Source organism: Stegostoma tigrinum, chromosome 1 (genome assembly GCF_030684315.1).
Source record: "Stegostoma tigrinum isolate sSteTig4 chromosome 1, sSteTig4.hap1, whole genome shotgun sequence".
Lineage (NCBI taxonomy): Eukaryota > Metazoa > Chordata > Chondrichthyes > Orectolobiformes > Stegostomatidae > Stegostoma > Stegostoma tigrinum.
This window is the reverse complement of record NC_081354.1, coordinates 51521752-51540976: the sequence shown is the minus strand read 5'-3', so window position 1 is coordinate 51540976 and position 19225 is coordinate 51521752. Positions and strand designations below refer to the sequence as shown.

The following is a 19225-nucleotide window of genomic DNA, read 5'->3' as shown; positions in this document are numbered from 1 at the left end:
TACGGGGAGGAAACCGGAGCACACGAAGGAAACCCACGCAGACACGGGGATAACGTGCATACTCCACACAGACAGTCTCCAGAGGGTGGAATTGAACCCGTGTCCTTGGCACTGAGAGGCAACAATGCTAGCCACTGAGCCACCATGCTCATATGAAGATGGAAATGTAACAATTTAAGAAGGGAGGGAGATGGAGAATGGAGAACTACAGGCTTATTAATGTATCATCAGTAGTAGGGAAAATGTGCCAATTTATTACAGAAGAAAGATGTGGAAATGGAATAGTTTAAAAATAACCAAGAATTGGGCAAATTTGTCATGGATATATGAAGGCGAAGTCTTGTTTGATAAACGTGTTGGAATTTTTTGAGGATGTTACAGTAGCATAGATGAAACAACAGGTGAATGCCTAGCATTTCGGTTTTCAGCAGACTTTTGACAGTGTCTCACACAGGTTAGTAAAATTGGAGCTCATGACACTGATGGCAATATATTAATGTGGACTGAGAATTGGTTAACAAACAGAAATCAGAGATTAAGAAGTAACTAATCTATCTCAGGTTGCCAAACTGGTATTAATGAGGTAGGTAAGGATTAGGGCCAGGACCACAGTTGTACACAAATTATGTAAAATGATATGGATGTACAGACCAATTTCAATATTTCCAAATTTGCTTATGACGCAACACTGGATGACAATGCAAGTTGTGAGGAAGATGCAAGAAGGCTACAACAAGCTTGAATAGGTCGGACAAAAAATATGGCAGACATAGCGTAATGCGAATAAGTGTGAAATATTTGTTCAAGGGTGAGAGGTTGGAAAGTATTGTTGTCAAAAAGAACCTGGATCCTTGTTCACGAGTCACTAAAAGATGCATGCAGTTGTAACACCTGGTAAGAAAGGCAAATGGCACATTTGCTTTCATAGCAAGGGAATTTGAGTATAAGAGTAAATATGTCTTGATACAAATGTATACAGCTTTGGTGAGACTGCACCAGGAATACAATGCACAGATTTGGTCTTCTAAGGGAGGATATTCTTCCCACAGCAAGGGGTGCAACAGAGGTTAAGTTGGCAGGATTGTCTCATGAGAAATTGGATCTGAAGGATGAGAGATGATCTCATTGGAACTTACAAAATTCTTAGACGGCGTGACAGGATGGGTGTAAATCAGAATTTCGCCCTGGCTGTTAACTCTAGAACTGGGAACATAATCTAGAATAAGGGACAAGCTAAGACTGACACAGAGAGGTATTTCTTCAAAGGCTGATGTATCTTTAGGATTCTCTATCCCTGAGAGCATGGAAGTTCAATACTGAGCTAGCTAAAGACAGAAATCAATAGATTTCTGAAGACTAATAACTATGAGGGTCATGGAGAAAGTGCAGGAAAGTACCACTGCGGTAGATGATTGCAGAACAGTTACAAAAGGCTGAATGGCCAACTGCTGCTCCCACACAAGTTAATGGTTAACATTTTTCCACAGCTTTAAGAGAGGAGGACAAAGTGAAAAAAAAACAAGAAAGAAGCAAAGAAAAAAAAAGAAGAGGAGGCCACATATTGAGACAGTGGTATTCCTGGGATAGTACTTGTTGAAAGGATTAACACGTTCATATTCATTTTCCAAAGTCACAGAATTTGAAGCTCAGGAACAGGCTTTTCAGCCCAATTATTCTATTCCAGTATTTATGTTCCCCACAAAGTTTCTCCCATTCTATTCCGCATAAACCCAGCAGCACATTCTTCTGTTACATCTCCCTCATGTACTTATCTAGCTTCCCATGTAATGCAGTTATGCTTTTTGCACCAACTGATCTGTTGTTTGTCATTAGTGAAAAGACATAGTTCCTGAATGCATTCTAAGAACGTATTCACTTAACATTGGCAACAGGAAAAGTAATGGAATCTTCACTCAAAAATGTAAAAGAAAAGTTTATTATAGATGTTTCTAAATCAACCTGTTCAGAAATGTTACAACACACCTTTGTGGCATGTAGGGCTAGATCCCAGATCTTCTGGCCCCACAGAAAAATATTATATCCCTGGGTTCAAAATAAAGAAAGAAAGTAGTTAGCACAGATTTCAAAACCAAAGCTCATACTTGATGCAGAGACAGCAAATTTGGATTTTCAAAGACTTTTTGACAAGGTCTTAGTAGATTCATGACCATGGTCAGAGTATATGGAATGCAAACTGATCCCCTGTGGAACACTAACTTCCCACCTTCCACTAATCTGAGTAACTATCTTTAACACTATGCCTTCGTTTTCTGTTTTTCAGTCAGTAATCATTCTGCTACTTGCTCCTGGACTCAGCACACTGTAACCTTTGTTAGGATTCCTTTGTTTTACATCTTATCAAGGGCCTTCTATGATTCAAGAAAATTCACATGTACCATGCTACCTTAAGCTCTTAGTCTACCTACATCATGTTCATCACAAAAGTCAAATGGTTGGTTAAGTTTAGCATTCTGCTTTGATCCATTAACTATTCTTTAATGGTATTTTTGGTTTGTAGATTTTTTTTCAATTACATTTTTGAATAAAGAATCCACAACCTTTCCTACCACTCTGTACTTAAATAGCAGTGCCTCTTCCCTTGCTCATTTTAGTTGCCACTGAAACAACATGATTTATCTTCTAAGAATTTGATTAGTTTATCTATTATCTCAATGCATTTTATCTTAAATGCTTTTTTTAACCTCTTGCCTTCTAACGTTACATCCATCCCGTTAATCTCCTTTGCCTTAGTATTTTCTAAGTAATTATTCAATTTCACTGTCACTGCCTGTGGAAATATGCTTGTGTATCGCTCAGTGGCCTGATCTCCATTCTGATTTTCCTTTCTTATGGTCTGCAGGGTAATTCATTTTATCTCATGTTCCTTGACAGTTTAATTTTGTTGTTTAATTCTTTGCTTTGTCTAATATCTATCCCAACACAAGAACCATGAGGGACAGGCAAATTCAGCCCCTTAAGCCTGCTCTGCCATTAAATATGAACATGGCTGATCTCATCTCAGCCTCAACTCGACTTTCTTGCCCACTCTCCAGAACACTTGTCTCTATTACTAATTTAAAATGTCTGTCTATCTCCTTCTTAAATTTATTCATTGTCCCAGCACCCATCACACTCTGAGGTAGTGAATTTCACAGATTTACAACCCTGGGAGAGAAGCAATTCCTCCTCATCTGTTTTAAACCTGTCCCTTATCCTAAAACTATGACCTCTCATTCGAGATTGCCCCATAAGGAAACATTGTAGATCTACTTTGTCAACATTGCACATTTTGTCAACATCATATTTCCTTTTGTTGTTTATGTTCCCATTGTATATCTATCTTCTCCAGTTTACACAATTTCTATGTTTCTGTATGATGCTCAATATTGACATTTTTGTAACCGTCAAAGTGTGTCAGCTGCTTCTTAGTATGAGGCACAATTGGCTCTCGAATATAAAGGTTCCCAGTCTACCCCACAGCTTGCGCACTGAAATTGAGGCTGACACTTAAAGGGTAGCACAGTGAGATGTGAAGTGCCAGAGGTGCAGTCTTTCTGATGAGACATTAAACCAAGGCCACTGTCTAGAGTGGATGCAAACTGTGCCACAGCACTACTTCGAACAGAACAGGAGCTGCATTTTGCCTCATGGCCAGTATTCATACCCATATAACCTTACCCAATAAATTATCTCCGTGGTTATCCACTATCGCTGGTGGAAGTTCCCTCAGTGCAAATGAACTGCCGCATCTCCCACATTACAACGTCGAGACTTTGAAAGCACTTCATTCACCAAAAGCGCGTCAAAACATCCAGTGGTCAAGTAACAAGTTACATAGATGCAAAGCTTCCATTTTATTCATCATGTTTAATTATTGATGAGTCTGTGCTTGGTTTTTGGTACAGTACACATATCCTAAAGTCTAACGTGCACAATGATGTTGCATTTGTTGTCTATATTTCTTTGCAGTTTATTTCCTTGGTTACATTCTCTCTATCTCGAAATCATTATCCCTCCAATCCATTGTTTTGGCACTTACCTTACATAAATCCCACTCGATTGTTCTCTGAAAATATATTGCAGTAACTTATTGCCCTGGTGTTCCTACGTGCCTGTTTCTTTTTTCTCCTCTGATTCACCTTCATTATTGTATGTTTGTTTCATAATTTCATAACTTGTGAACCTATTTCTTCATGTACAAACCATTCTCCTACCAGGCTGTCTGTGCAATATCCCTGTTAGCATGGAACAATCCCTTCTTAACCTTCCATCTTAAAGGTTACTTTCATCCTTTTGTCTACCATCATCAAGTTATCCTGAATGGATACATCTACCTGCTGGCACCTTACCCCTTTTTCCAATGAGACTTAACCTGTAACATTTACTAGGTTCCAATTATCCTTCTTGCTAATTTCTTGTTATGAATCATTACACATTTTGATGTTAGAACTGCATTTGTTCCATAATCATATTCATTATCTTACTTTTAACTTCATCAAAATCCTGGATCTCCCTCCCCAACAGCATTGTGGGTCTATCTACACCAAACCATAGAATCCCTACAGCGAAAAAGCAGGCCATTCAGCCCACTGATTCCACACGGACCATCCAAAATAACATCCCAACTAGATCCATTCCCACACGTTATGCCTGCAACTCTGCTTTTCCCATGACCAATCTACACAGCCTGCACATCCCTGAACACCATGGGCAATTGAGCATGGCCAATCCACCTAAACTGCATATCTTTGCACTATGGGAGGAAACCATTCTCCCACAATGACACAGGGAGAAAGTGCAAATTCCAAATACACACACACAAAGCCATCGTGCCACCCCAGCAGGCTACAATGGTTGTAGGCAATAGTTCATCATCACTTTGACTAATAGAATTGTGCCCATAAACGCACCATTTTTCTGCTACTTTCATGGTTTGAACGTTACTATAGTCCTGTTTATACATTCTGCTAGGAGTTTGGGTCTACTTTAACGTGTCCATGTGGTTTTGTGAAGGGAACATTACATTAAAAACTTTAAGAAATTTTGAGGGAATAACAAACCGGGTGAATAAAAGGCAGATGTGTGAATGTGGTGTTCTTGCATTCCAGAAAAAGGCAGTCGCTAACGTATTACAAAGATTCCGACATAGGATGAGTTCATAGTGTGAAGGCGTTATATATCATCATAGACAAATGATTGATTAGCCACCAGGAGGTACACAGGAGGCATAAATGGGTCTTTTTTCAGCTTGGCATGCTAGAACTGTGTCACTCAGCTCCAGACCTTATTACAGCCTTGGTCTATACCAAGACAAAACAGCTGAATTCCAGAAGTGAGACGAGAGCGATTACCCTTGACATCAAGGCCATGTTTAACTGAGTGTGTCATCCAAGACCCCTAGCAAAACTGAAACCAATGGGAATCGGAAGCAAACTCTCCACCAAGATGGAGTCATCTTGACTCAAAAGAGTTACGTCTGAAGGTCAATCATCTAAGACACAGACATCTCTGTAGGAGTTCCTCAGGGCAATGTCCTGGGCCAAATCATCTTCAGCTGCTTCACCAATGACGGAGGGAAAGTCAGTAGTAGGGGTGTTCATTGAGGATTACACAATGTTCAGCACCATTCGCCAATCCTCAGATACTGATGCAGTCCGTGTCCAAATGCAGCAAGGCCTGGACAATGTCCAAGCTAAGTCTGATAACTGGCAACCAAGCTTTGCACCACACAAGTCCTAAGCAATGACTACGAATGAATCTAACCATCACCCTTTGATGTTCAATGGCATTACCATAAACAAATTCCTTATTGTCAACACCCTGGAGCTTACTATTGACTAGATATTGAACAGGATCAAAAATATACTGTGGCTACAAGAGCAGCTTGGCAGAGGGTAGGAATTTTGAAACAAGAAACTCCTATCTCCCAAACCATGTCCAACATCAACACTGTACAAGTTAGACATGATCGCAGCGAAGTAGTTTGCTTCAGACAGAGCTCATCTGCTCCATTCGCTTCCTTTTCTTCTTTTCTCCCCCACTCTCTTTTGTGTTTTTTGCCTTCTCTCTGGCCTTCAACTCGGCACAGAGCCACATAGCAGCCTCCCAGTTTGGGGAGGTGGATCTTTGACCTGGCTGAACAGTCTCTCAAGGAACCAGCATGAACCTCTGGTCTCGAGGGGAATTCCTCAAAGTGCAGACCCTCCTTGGCTAAACACCTCAGACTGCACAGTTTGATCTTTCAACTTTATATTTTTATTTTATACTTGAAACCAAGAAGGTCTGCAACTTAACTTTCAACTTTACTTTAAATGTTTTATGCTGCACTACAGTTACTACAATGTTTAACTTCATTCACCACCCAGACTTAGAAATATCATCAGTAATCACTGGTCAAAAACCTGGAAGTCCCTTCATAACAGCACAACAACTGTCACACCACCCAAGAATTGCAGTCGTTTAAGAAGGCAGCTCACTATTATTCAAAGGCAAGTAGAAATCCACAATAAATGCTGCCCTCAGCAGCAATACCCTCATCCCATGAATGAATATAAAGGAAAACTAGTGGATTGCCACCGTGTCGAGTGCTGGAGCCTCAGCTATTCATATTCTATGTCCATGACTCGGACAAGGAGACTGATCGTATGGTAGCTAATTTTGCCATCAAAATAGGTAAGAAAGTTATTTATCAGAGGTAGAGAGCCAGCAAAGTGGTACAAACGAGTATCAAACATTTGACAGGTGAGCCATAACGTAGGAAAATATGAACTTTTCACTTTGGCAAGCCAGACAGAAGAACAACATAATTTAAAAGGAGAAAGATTGATCAATTCAGAGCTATATCCTGGTACATGCAAGAAAAGGTTAGTTTTGCAGGTACAGGAATTGATCGGGTAGGTAAATGGAGTATTGCTGTTTATTGCAAGGATAATGGAGTATACAAGTAGGGAGGTTTTACTGCAGCTGTACAGGGCCTTGGTGAGATCTCGTGTGGAGTACCATGTGTAGTTTTAGACTGTACTTGGAAAAAGGATAAAATTGAAATAGAAACAGTTGACAGAAGGTTCATTTAACTCATTCTTGAGATGAAGGGTTTGCAAAGAAAGATAGCCAATACATATTGCAGTTTAGAAGAATGACAGTTGATCTTCTCAAGGTCCTGAGAGGCCTTGATAGGATTCTGAGAGGACTTGGCATGGTAGATTCTGAAAGGATGCTTCCTTTTGATCAAGAGACTACAATTAGGATACAATTTAAGAATAGGAAGGCTCAGTTTTAAGGAAAAAAGGTGAAATTATTTTCCTCTCAGTGTGTTGGGAGTCTTTTAAATTTGCTTCAACATCTAAGAAGTATGGGGGCTGAATCAATGACAAGTTAGATTTTTGATGAAGTGAATTAAGGTTTACGGGCAAGAGACAGGAAAGTGGAAGAGACCACAACCAGATCAGCCATGATCTCAACAAATGATACAGCAGGTTCAAAGGACCAAGCGGCCTGCAATTTCTGCTAAGTTCTTTGTTTCTACGCTCATGCAGTTCTAGTTTAAATAACACAGCAAATTATTTTAGTTTTCCACCAATAATAAAAGCTCATATAGGCATAAATCCCTAGAATCAATCAAAATAAATTCATATTCACCCAAAGGATTTAATTCTAGTCATGGGCCTCTGAAGGAATATAAATAAAGAAACAAAAAAAAAATCAGGAAATAAAAGTTAATCTGTTCCCTAAAATTTCAGAGCAATAATTCATGGAATTAACCTGCAGACACACTAAAAAATATTGAAGTGGCTAAATAAAATACTGGGTTCCTCCAAGGCCATTGAACTCCAGGCCTTAGTTCAAATAGGTGAACTTAGCAGGTGAGCAGGCATAACATTCAGGTGAAAGGCAAGAGGTTATGAGGGGTCTGGAGGTATCACATTTCCACCCACAGTTGGGGGGGTGGGGGATGGCGAGAATCTGGAAAACACTGCCTCAGTGGTCGGTCGGAGCAGGAAACCTCACAACCTTTAAAAAAATTGTGTTTGAGCACTTCAAGGTCATAACATTCAAAGTCATTGGAGGCATTGCATTTGCTTTAAAGACATCTTTGAAACATTTCCACTGCCCACCCACCTCCTCAGTAACTACTTACGGCAACAGAATTCAGAGCAGAGCTTGGTTTTGGAGTCTTGTGTAAAGCACATGGATGATGCAGCCCACCTAATTGAGATGATTGACTGAAACCAGTGTCTCGACAGTGGGGATGTTGGCCTGAGAGGGGATGCTTGATCATGGAGTACCTATCCTGCCAGTAGATTTGTAGGACTTTGCATTGGCATTGCTGGTGATATTTCTTAAGGGATTGGAGAGGTCTCGTCTGCAACGTTCATGTCTCCTAGATAGACAGTAGGGCTCATAACACTGAGCATGGTGTTTGGCACAAGATCTTTATCATCAAACAAGCCCTCTGATCCTCAGGCAGCTGACGGCTGCACTGACACATAGGAAATGGTCAAATTTCATCATAGAGGTCTGGCCTCACTGCAACCAAGCTCCCAAAGCATGAAACTTGATGCACATTGGCCACAGACCTTGGCGCCTAGGGGAGAGTAAAGCACAATGGGGCAGGCTGGTGTAGGACCTGTGCCTACTGGTGGTTGACCAAAGGCCTATTCTCTCATATGACTCTGTGAAAGCATTAGCAATAGTTTGGAGTTGAACTAATGAGTTGAGCACACACAGAACTGCAATTTGCTTCAATATCAAGGAAGCACAGGGGCTGAATAGCAGCTAAAGGCAACCCAGCTGATGGACTTGAGTAGATTAGCTCCACACCATTGGGCACTTCATGGAATATGGGCTGCAGTATTACAGCAAGGAAGATGAAGAAGAGCACTGGTGCAATGACACTGCCTTGCACACTTGAGTTTGCACATTTAGTGGGTCAATGATGAGTTTATTGGTCAGGACCATGACTTGAAAAGTATCCTGCAGCAAGCAGACAAATGTGATGAATTTCTGCAGGCAACCAAATGTTAGGTGGATGTGCCAGATTCCCTGCTGGTTGACAGAGTTAAGGCCTTTGTGAGGAGGTGTTTCCTGAAACCACCATTTGTGTTTGTGTCCTTGATTCCGCACAAGTCTTTAATGTGAAACTAATGATGTATGGATCATGTTGTAGTTGGTTGGCCTGCCAAGCCGGTTCGTTGTTTTGCAGACGTTTCGTTACCTTGCTGGGTAACATCATCAGTGCAGCCTCTGATGAAGCGCCACTGTGTTTTCCCGCCTGTTATTTGGACTCTGGAGTCCGTTGAGCTGGATTACCTGACTCCCAGCTTTCCTTCACAGTGATGCGTATATGGGGTCGAGCTCTATGTGTTTGTTGATGGCTTTTGTTGTGGAGTGCCATGCTTTTGGAAATTCTTGTGCTTGTCTCTGCTTTGCTTGTACCTCGTTCCTAGAAATGTGGTACTCCACTGAGAAAGCCATCAGCAACACAGAGCTTGACACAACGGCGCTTCATCGAAGGCCGCACTGATGATGTTACCCAACATGGTAATGAAACATCTGCGAAACAACAAGCCAGCTCAGCAAGCCAACCAACTAATCCATCATCCGAGCTACAAATCTATTCTAAAACCTTAGATGTATAGATCAGCATCAGAACAGAATGGGAGATAATCACAAATTCAAGAAAAGCAGAGACATCAGAAACCACTGAGAGTGGTCTTCTTTGGTACAGGTATCTTGGGCACAAACATCATTTCAAATATAGCTCTTTGACAACAAACTACCTTTCATTCAGAAGCCTTTAACGCCCAACTCCCCTATACCACATTCTTCTTAGAATGCACATGGACAATCACAGCCCTAGGGCCTGACACCTCTACCAAAGCAGGCATTGTGCCCTTGTACCCGTCTTAATGCTTCTCACCTGCCACTGGAGAACATTCACAATAAACTCAAACATTCACAGACTGCAGCTGGTGGGATGGGGAGATGGCAGATATCTGACATAAATCCTTTTGAGGAGCAGGCCACTGAGCAGGAGAGCAAGGAAGTGATGCTCACACTGAAGGCAAGATTCAACAATACATCTGTCTGTTTCCAATTTGCTACCCTCAGCTACACATCAAGCTCCATTATCTTAACACCACCTTGGGAAAAGGTGACAGCTCATGAGAAACACAAATCTTTATGTTTCTCTCTGCAGCCTCAAGATCCCAATCCCTGACTAGTATAACAAAAAGAGCTGCAGTCAATCAGCAATATTTTAACTGTAATTTATCTGAATTTACATGAACACTCCTCACATACTGAGGCTGGATTTATAAAGTGCAGCCCCCATATAATCATGAGCAAGTACATACTGAAGCTCTAAACTGAACAGGACGTCATTGATGTCAATGGAATGAATTAACTGACATTTAATAGCAAAGTATTTTACTGTTTAACAATATGATTTCCACCTTCTTCTGAGGACATGATTAGTACTGTGCCATGACTAGTTCTCAGTTCTGATTGTCCATGTATTCATACATACAGACAGATTTTTTTTTTGCATATTCATATAAAAATTCATACTAATTTTTTGTGTGCCTGACTGCTTCAACTCATCGTTCATAGAATCCCTCCAGTGCAGAAGAGTCAGGTTTGCTGGCATTAGTTGGTGTATGGTGTGTGGATAGGAGCACAATTCCATTAATTTGAAAACAGCAACGCCCAAAAGGTTTCCTTAAATGTTTTAACTTCTTTGGTGTGAGATTGAAACGCATGCTCTCTGGTTTTTTAGGCCAGGCCTCCTGATTAGTAGCCCAGTAATATAACCACAAGGGTTGGTGGACTCAAAATGTCAACTCAGCTTTCTCCCACAGATTCTGATAGCCCTGCTGAGGTTCTGCAGCAATGTTGCATTATGTTTGTTTCAGATCTCTAGCATCTGCAGTTTATTTTAACCCAACCACTATTCTACCTGGACTGTTCACAGAAATTTATGGGCAGCTATATCAAAGGAATATCTACCAGAAGAGGAACTGTATCCAAGGCCAGCATCTGGTGAACATCTGGTCTCTAAAACAAAAAGAAGATAGAGGGCCATCCAGAAACACTACTCTTGTAAGTGTTGTTGACATTGTGACTTTTAAGACTGCAGATTAATCATCTTCACCATCACCCACTGGTGAAGTCCTTGTATTTTCTTCTCTCAATTAGTTGTGATGCAAAAACTTTGACTTAAATTTCCATTTATTTCCAAGCACATTTCACAACAAAAATATTTCCACCAACACTGAAAAAAATAATTCTCCCACACACAGCTAACAGAGTCAAATTGATAGGACTCCACCTCGAGTACTCTGTGCAGTTTAATCTCCTTACCTAAGAAAGGATGTATTTATGTGAGGACGGTTCAGAATATAGTTTCGAAATTTACGTCCTAAAGTGGTGAAAAAAATGGATTTTACTTTCAGTTCTGTGAAAGTCCGACCTGTTTTCTTTTCCAAAAAAAAGTCCGAAATTAAAGTTAAACAGTGAGCTAAAATCAGCATTTTTTAAAAAATCAGTCATGGGAAGCAGGCATCATAGACTGGACTAGCGTTTATTACCAATTCCCAATTGCCCATTGTCAATTAAGAGTCAACCACAGTGCTGTGGATCTGGAGTCACAGGTAAAGATGGCAGATTTCCTTCCCAAAAGGGCATTAGGTGATCCATATGGGTTTTTGTAACAATTAACAGTGATCTTATGGTCTCCGTTAGGCTAGTTTTTTTTAAATTATAGATTTTTACAGAATTAAAAATTTCATGATTTGAGATTTGGGTGGAACTTGAACACAGTCCCAGCACATGAGCCAAGGGCTCTGGATTACTAGTCCAACGATGTCACCACTAAACCCCTATCTTCCCCAACGATGTCACCACTAAACCCCTATCTTCCCAAGAGGAATTAATCCAAAGCGCCCAATAAGATATTTGTTCCGGTGTTTGCTGACTGAGCTGGACAACCAAGAGAAACAGACAGACAGACAGACAGCAGTTGCAGTCGCAGTCCAACTTTCCTTTCCATTCCCTTTCTTCCACGTTAGTATTGAGCTCTGCATTTCTCGCCATAATTACACTGTCGAAGGAATCAGGATTAGAGAGTGTACCTGAAATCAATTCAGTTGCTGTGAGGGACCGTCCGAGAAAGTCAAAACACCTCCCCTTCTGCAGAATTTGGAGTGTTTTTACATTTTATCGTCCAGCAGCACAGCTAGACTTTTCGAAAGCTGTAAAAAGCTAAGTATACAAGGAGAGAGAGTGAGCGAGCATGTGCCTCTGTCAGCACCTGTGTCTGTGTGCGTAGGAGTCAGACTTTTTATTTAAAACCACCTAACTTTTCCTGTGTACCTATTAACTTAATGGAAGCAGACTCCTCTGAAGTCTAACCTTAACAAGGAGTTCCAGACGCAGGGGAATTACCCCTCAGAATCTTCAATTTCATGGCCAATTCCCACACAGTCTGCTGCATCTGGAATTCTAGAGGATCCTGACTCAGAGTATCTGGACCAATATGTTCATAACAACAGAGGTGCTGTGAGTTTAGCTGTCTCCAAAAAAACAATGAAAACAGTCAAGGATAGAAGAGGAGAAATGCTGGGGATGCTTAGAAAATAAATCAGAAACAGAATGTTGTGCTGGTGAAGTAGAGGATGACATCAGACAAAGCTGTTCAAGCATGAAGTTAATAAGGGTTAAGAAATAAGTGAGCTGAGTTGGAAACTTTCTTAAAAAGGAATCAAGAAGCACCATTAACTGATTTTTTAAAAAAGCATCAAGATATGGCAGAAATTGCCAAAAAGGAAGTAGTTACGGCTGCACCAGCTGAACATGGAGCTTTAGCATGGGTGCTGTGTTACTGGGGTTTGCGTGATAATAAGGGTATTGTAGGAATAAAAGGGTTGAATCTTTCTTTCCAATACTTGCAATAAGTTTGCTTCAGATAGTTCTTGTACTATCTAACAGTTTACATTTATCTTTTCTATAGTAAACTTGATTATTCTCTTTGCTAAAAGCATCTTGGCAGTCTCTTGTGAGTTCGTTCAGTAACTAAACCTCCATGGTAAACAAAAAGAAAATGAAATGTACAACTTATGATCTCACTCTAGGATTGAACTTGTTCAGTATTAGCATCAGATGTGATACAATAGTTGGCAGAAAGCTGGAGTAACGAAGATTCACCAGACTGATTCCCAGAATGGTGGATGGAGTCTGGACCTGTATTAGGGTTTAGAGAATAAGAGTGATTCCATAGAGACAGATTCCTCAGAGCTCAACAAAGTAGAAAGATGTTTCGGCTACAGGTCTAGAACTGGAGGCACAGTCTCAGAACATTTGGTTGGCCATTTATGACTGTGATGAAGAGAAATCTATTTACCTAGAAGACAACAAATCTACAGAATATCTAACCCAGGAAGGTGTAGAGGTTCAGCCACTGAACATATTAAGGATCAAGATGCATTGATTTCCTGATACTAACAATACCAAGGGATATGGGGGAAGTGTGTGAGGAAGTAGCATTAAGGTAGAAGATCGGCCATAATCTAGTTAAATGATAGAACCAGCTCAAAGAGCTGAATGGCCTTTCCTTGCCACTATATTCCTATGGCAGGTTTTGATGATAGTTAAAACAAAGAAAAACCGAAAGAACTGCGGATGCTGTAAATCTGAAATAAAAACTGTAATTGCTGAACAAACTCAGAAGGTCTGGCAGCATCTGAAGAGAGAAATCAGACAGAAATCCAGTGGCCCTTCCTCAGAACAGGTTTCAAAAGTCTGAGAACAGCAGGGAAGAAGCTGTCTTGAATCTGTTGATACGTGTATACAAACTGTCATATCTTCTGCCCAACGGATGAGGATGGAAAACAGTATAGCTAGAGGGGGAGGGGTCTTTGATTATGTTGGTTACTTGCCTGAGGCAGTGAGAAGCACAGACAAAGTCAGTGGATGAGAGGCTGGTTTGCATGTTGGACTAGGCTGTGTTCACAACTCTGGTGTAGTTTCTTTCTCTCTTGGGAAGAACAGTTGCTGTGATGCACTCAGAATGCTTTCTGCGTAGTGTCTACAAAAATTCAAGAATCTTTATGGACATGAAGAATTTCCTTAGGCTCCTGTGGAAGTAGAAGTGCTGCTGTGCTTTCATGACCATAGTGGACCAGGACAGATTATTGGTGATCATCACTCCTGGGAACTTGATGCTCTTGACCATCCACCTCAGAACCACTGATGCAAACCGTGGCATGGCCTCCATACAGTTTCCTGAAATCACTGACCAGCTCCTTGATTTTGCAGTTGTTGATGCAGAGATTGTCTTTATACCATGCTGTTCAGCACGCACTCAATCTCTTTCCTGTACTCTGTCTTTCCCTTAACTCAACATGTCTCTCAAACATGTAGCTCCAGCACCATCTCATCCAAAGCCTAATCTAACTTCTCTCTCCTTCATTATACTCTTGCCATGAGCTTCAAAGTTGAACACAAGGCTAACATGTGGAACCAAGCAGACTGGCTGAGTGGCCTCCTTTTCAGCCAGTGAGGACACTATGGCAAATCCATTATCTGGAAAAGATAAACAGCATATATTGCAACAACAATGATGTTGGGATTAAAACTGAGAGCCAGAGTTACAGAGATAGTAGGAACTGCCGATGCCGGAGAATCTGAGATAACAGTGTGAAGCTGGATGAACACAGCAGGCCAAGGAGCATCAGAGGAGCAGGAAAGCCTGATGCTTCAGGTTGGAACGCTTCTTCAGAAAATGTTATAGGTTGTTTTCCACATTTCCATGATCGGCTCAGCATGAAATTCTGAAATGCACTTGGAGAATCCCCGCTTTCCTCTCCACGCTATCCACACAAAACGGCTGACGACTCCAGGTCCCTTCCTGATCTCCATGTTAACTGTATCGCTTCATCTTCAAAGGTAACGTTATCCTCTCTGACAAAATAATTATCTCCTCAAAGTATCCGCCTTTGACCCCTCCACACTTGCTACCTACCACATCATCTCCAATCTCCTTTTTTTTCCAAAGTTCATGAAATTCATTGCCACCCCTTCTGTGACATACCTTGGGGTCATTTTATACATTTAAAGCACTATAGAAATGCTGTTTGTGTTGAGTTTTATCATGCATGATAGGATGCTCAAGTAGTTAAAACAAGCCAGTACTTCTAAATTAAAGAATGAGATTCTTAACATTAGTACAAGCAACTGTGCAACATCATTGGCAATTTTTGAACACGCCACTGACAGAAAGTTCTTTGAAAATGTCATGAATAAAACGTTACCAGTTGACTCTTTTCAGTCACATCACTGATCAAGCGCAACATTTAATAAAATAAACAAAATACTGTGAATAGTCAGCAAGTCAGGCAACAATGTTATCAAGAGTTAATGCTTCATGTCTGCAACTTACTTGAGTCAGAACAGGAAAATCCAACTTTTGTAACAGATTTTAATCAAACACAGAGGTCGGAGGTCAAATAAAGGAACGTAGATAGAGACGAGGGAAGAACAGAAGCCTACGCTTATGTTGGAAGGCATAATAATTTAAATAATAAAAGGGACAATGTTGCAAGGCAAAAAGGCATTGTAAAACGATAAGTAAACAAATAACAGGTCCAGAGAAGGTGTAAAAGCAACATGAGGATCACAACCGTCATCTGCTATTTGTCAAAATATTGAGGTCTGACCCCTGTAAGCTATCCAATAAAAAGATGGTACTATTCCTCTAGCTTCTGTTGAACTTTGTCAGGACAATATGGGAGGCCAAGCAGAGGAGTCAGAATGGGAATGCAACAGACACTTAAAATGACAAAACAGTGGAAGGTCAGGGTCACATCGACTGAAGAGAGGTGCTCAGCAAAGTGACTGAGCTATGCTGGGTCTCCTCAGTGTGGGTAAGGCCACATCATGTATAGTGCTGACAATACACCACACTGGGGGAAAAAAATAAATCACCTCTTCACCAGGAAAACACATCCAGGATTCTGGATGGTGAGAAGGGAAAACAACAGCTGTTTAGTTCCCATTGAGATACAGATTATAGCAACATGTTTTAATTTGAAATCAAAAAAAGAAGCGGGCCAATTTAGAAACAGGTTCAGCCAGACAAAAAAGGCTTGTGGTAGACAGGGAATGTTTGAGTTGACATCGAAGCAAGAAGCAAACATTCTGCACACCATCCTGGTGGAGGGTGTGGTATAAAATGATCAGATGTCTGTGGCAAAAAGGGGATAGTTTGGATCATGTTGTTCAAATGGTAGTGGGTATTGGAAGAATCACTTACACAGATTGGTATGGGGCTATAAAAGGAAAATAAACTCAAAAATAAAGTAACATAAAAAGTGATTATTTTGTTGTGAAAGCATGCTCTCTCAATTGTAATTTTCACTTTCATCAGCTAGATTCACATGTAGTCATCACACTGTAAAATTCAAGATTTACAAGATAAACTTTGAACATAATGACAAGCGTACTTGTTAGAAATTGTTTGTAATTATTTCCAATTCACCTTTTACATCTTCCACGAGCAGAGATCAGTAAATTGGAAAAGGATTGCCTACAAATATGTAATTAGGCAAATAAGGCAAAATTCTGCAGATGCTGAAAATCTGAAACAAGCAGAGAATATTTTGAAGTTCATTACAACTTTTCTTCAGAACTGAAGTCACAGACTCAGAACCTTAACTCTGTCCCACTTTCCGCAGATACTGCCAGACCCACTGAGTTACTCCAGTAACACGGTACAGAGCTGGATGAACACAGCAGGCCAAGCATCAGAGGAACAGGAAAGCTGATGTTTCGGGTCGAGACTCTTCTTCAGCTTTCCTGCTCCTCTGACGCTGCTTGGACTGCTGTGTTCATCCAGCTCTATACCATGTTATTTCAGATTCTATAGCATCAGCAGTTCCTACTATCTCTGAGTTACACCAGTGTTGTGTTATGTATTCCCGTCAGCTATCAGAAATAATTATTTTTAAAATATTTTATCTTAATTGCTGTCCTACAACTGAACGCTAGTCTGTTTTCTCAGCAGTTGTGAGCCATTTGAATACCAAAAAAGAATGCCTTTGTAGCTACCAAGTAACCCATTAAGCTATGGCAAAACAAACACACCACTGAATATTATTTCAGATGATAAGCATAGTACAGCCCAAACATGGGTACACTTCCCCAAATGCAATAAGATTATTTCACTACCAATAACTACAGTAGTAATATAAATCGAAACCTAGTTTTATTACACATTTTTAAGCAAAAAAATCCAAACTCAGCAATTCCACTTCAGTCTATCACATCACCACATGCACTCACTACACTGTGGGCATCTCCAACAGAAAACAAAACATTGCAAAGAACAAGTCTGAAGCCAAAAAAAAATTCAACTTCTAAAAGTTCTCAAAATAGGCACTTTCACTCATGACTATTAAAACTATTTCCCAGAATTTTAGATGAATACCGAAGTACTTAAAGAAAAACAAATAAATACACTCCGGCCGTGTACCTTAAGCCACAGAAGCATGTTGCCTGCTTTCTCTGGGTTGTGCTGCAGTCCACAAAGAGTTAATAGTGATGTAACGTCCCAAAACACTTCACTTAACAACAGAGCCAGCTCAATCCTAAGGGACACGTCACATGATAATTGTCAGGTCAACCTGCTTACCCCAGGAAATAGATGTCTTTTAAAAATCGCTCCTCGTTGCGTTTTGTTCCTCCGGTCCTGGGTTTGAATAGGGATTGGTGAAGTTCCAAGTTTATCCCACCGACAGCAAGCTGTTAATATATGCGAACCAAGCATGCCCGGGGTGGGTGGGGAGGTGATAAAACTGCAGCAAAGAAGCGTCTCACAACAATTGACATGGAGTTAGATCCCGTTTCTTTGTGTGGTGTTCCCTCCAGGCAAAAAAACAACAAAGTTGTGTGTTCGGGTCATCTGGAAAATCGCGGGACTGTCAGAGCAACTGAACAAGGTACTGTTAAAAATAAAGTCCCAGCTCCCTCTGGAACATTTGCAAACATATTGTCATCTGGTCAAATAAGCCGTGTATACAGCTCACACCCAACAAAACAGGTACAACAAGAAAAGCAAACCAAGTGTCGCCACGAATAGGTACAAGACCGCAGAGTTGGGAATAAAAAGTAAAGTTGGCCGCATGAACAATTATCAGAGAATAGCCCTGTTTCCCTGATGGCGCGGCTAAAACTCATCTGGGAGGTGTTGTACTCCCTTCTCATGGGGTGTAAATAAAAAAGCATCGAGTTACCTTGCTGCCGGAAGCCAGCCACAAACGAACGCAGGATTCTGCCACTAGATTAACAGCAGAGGGAGGGAGTAAACACGCAAAACAGTAAAGGAGCCTTAAAACTCTCAAATCTGCAGCTCAGGCGTACTAACTGATAACAAAGTAACACATTTTACACTTACCCAGAGCAGACACGGTAAAATTACTGCCTCCACCTTCCCTGGCTCAAGATCGCGTGTTCAGGCCGGGAGGAGTCCGTTTTCTCCTCGGCGGGAGCACAGAGCCCAGGTGGGTGGGTAGGTGGGGGAAGCGAGAGCTTTCCTCACTTTCTAATGCCCTGGATCACTTCCTCGCGGTTCAAACACTGACAACTTCAGCAGCTTCTTTCGAAGGCACCTGAGCGACACCAATTCCCCAGAGCGAGGGTAATGTGCCCACGTTGTGGGGAGCGACGTGCAAAAGTCAGGCCGAGGTGGGAGGAGTTGCGGAAGTAACCTGTGCCGAAGCAAGAATTGGAGCGCAGCCTTCCCTGGGATAGCCGCTACCGCCAGAGGAAGCTGCTCTCCACACTCAGGTCAAAACGGGCTCAGCAGGCACTAAGCAGATATGGAGATTGGGTTTAGCAGGGCCTGTGTTGTACACTGAAACTGGGCTCAGCGAGGACAGTGCCAGACCCTGAGACTGGGCTCAGCTGGGTCTGTGTTATACACTGAATCTGGGCTCAGCGAGCACAGTGTCAGACCCTGGAGACTGGGCTCAGCTGGGTCTATGTTATACACTGAAACTGGGCTCAGCGAGGACAGTGTCAGACCCTGGAGACTGGGCTCAGCTGAGTCTGTGTTATACACTGAAACTGGGCTCAGCGAGGACAGTGCCAGACCCTGGGACTGGGCTCACAAAGGACAAGTTGTGAAGTTTGAGTGGGTGACTACTTTGTGAACAGTGACCATAACTCTGTA

The 19225-nt window shown here is 41.3% G+C and overlaps 1 protein-coding gene across 3 annotated transcripts in view; it reads right to left on the bottom strand.

Annotated features, from left to right (window-relative positions):
- fhip1aa (FHF complex subunit HOOK interacting protein 1Aa) overlaps positions 1 to 18760 on the bottom strand; it is a 159147-nt gene extending 140387 nt beyond the window's left edge. Inside the window, exon 1 of one of the 3 annotated variants that reach the window (XM_048526956.2) lies at positions 18449 to 18760. The gene's annotated coding sequence lies outside the window, so the exon portion shown is untranslated. Of the gene's footprint in view, positions 1 to 17527; positions 17574 to 17686; positions 18252 to 18448 lie in introns of those variants that run through there. The other 2 variants (XM_059645280.1, XM_048527045.2) reach the window with 2 other exon arrangements.
- Positions 18761 to 19225: the final 465 nt, after the last annotated feature.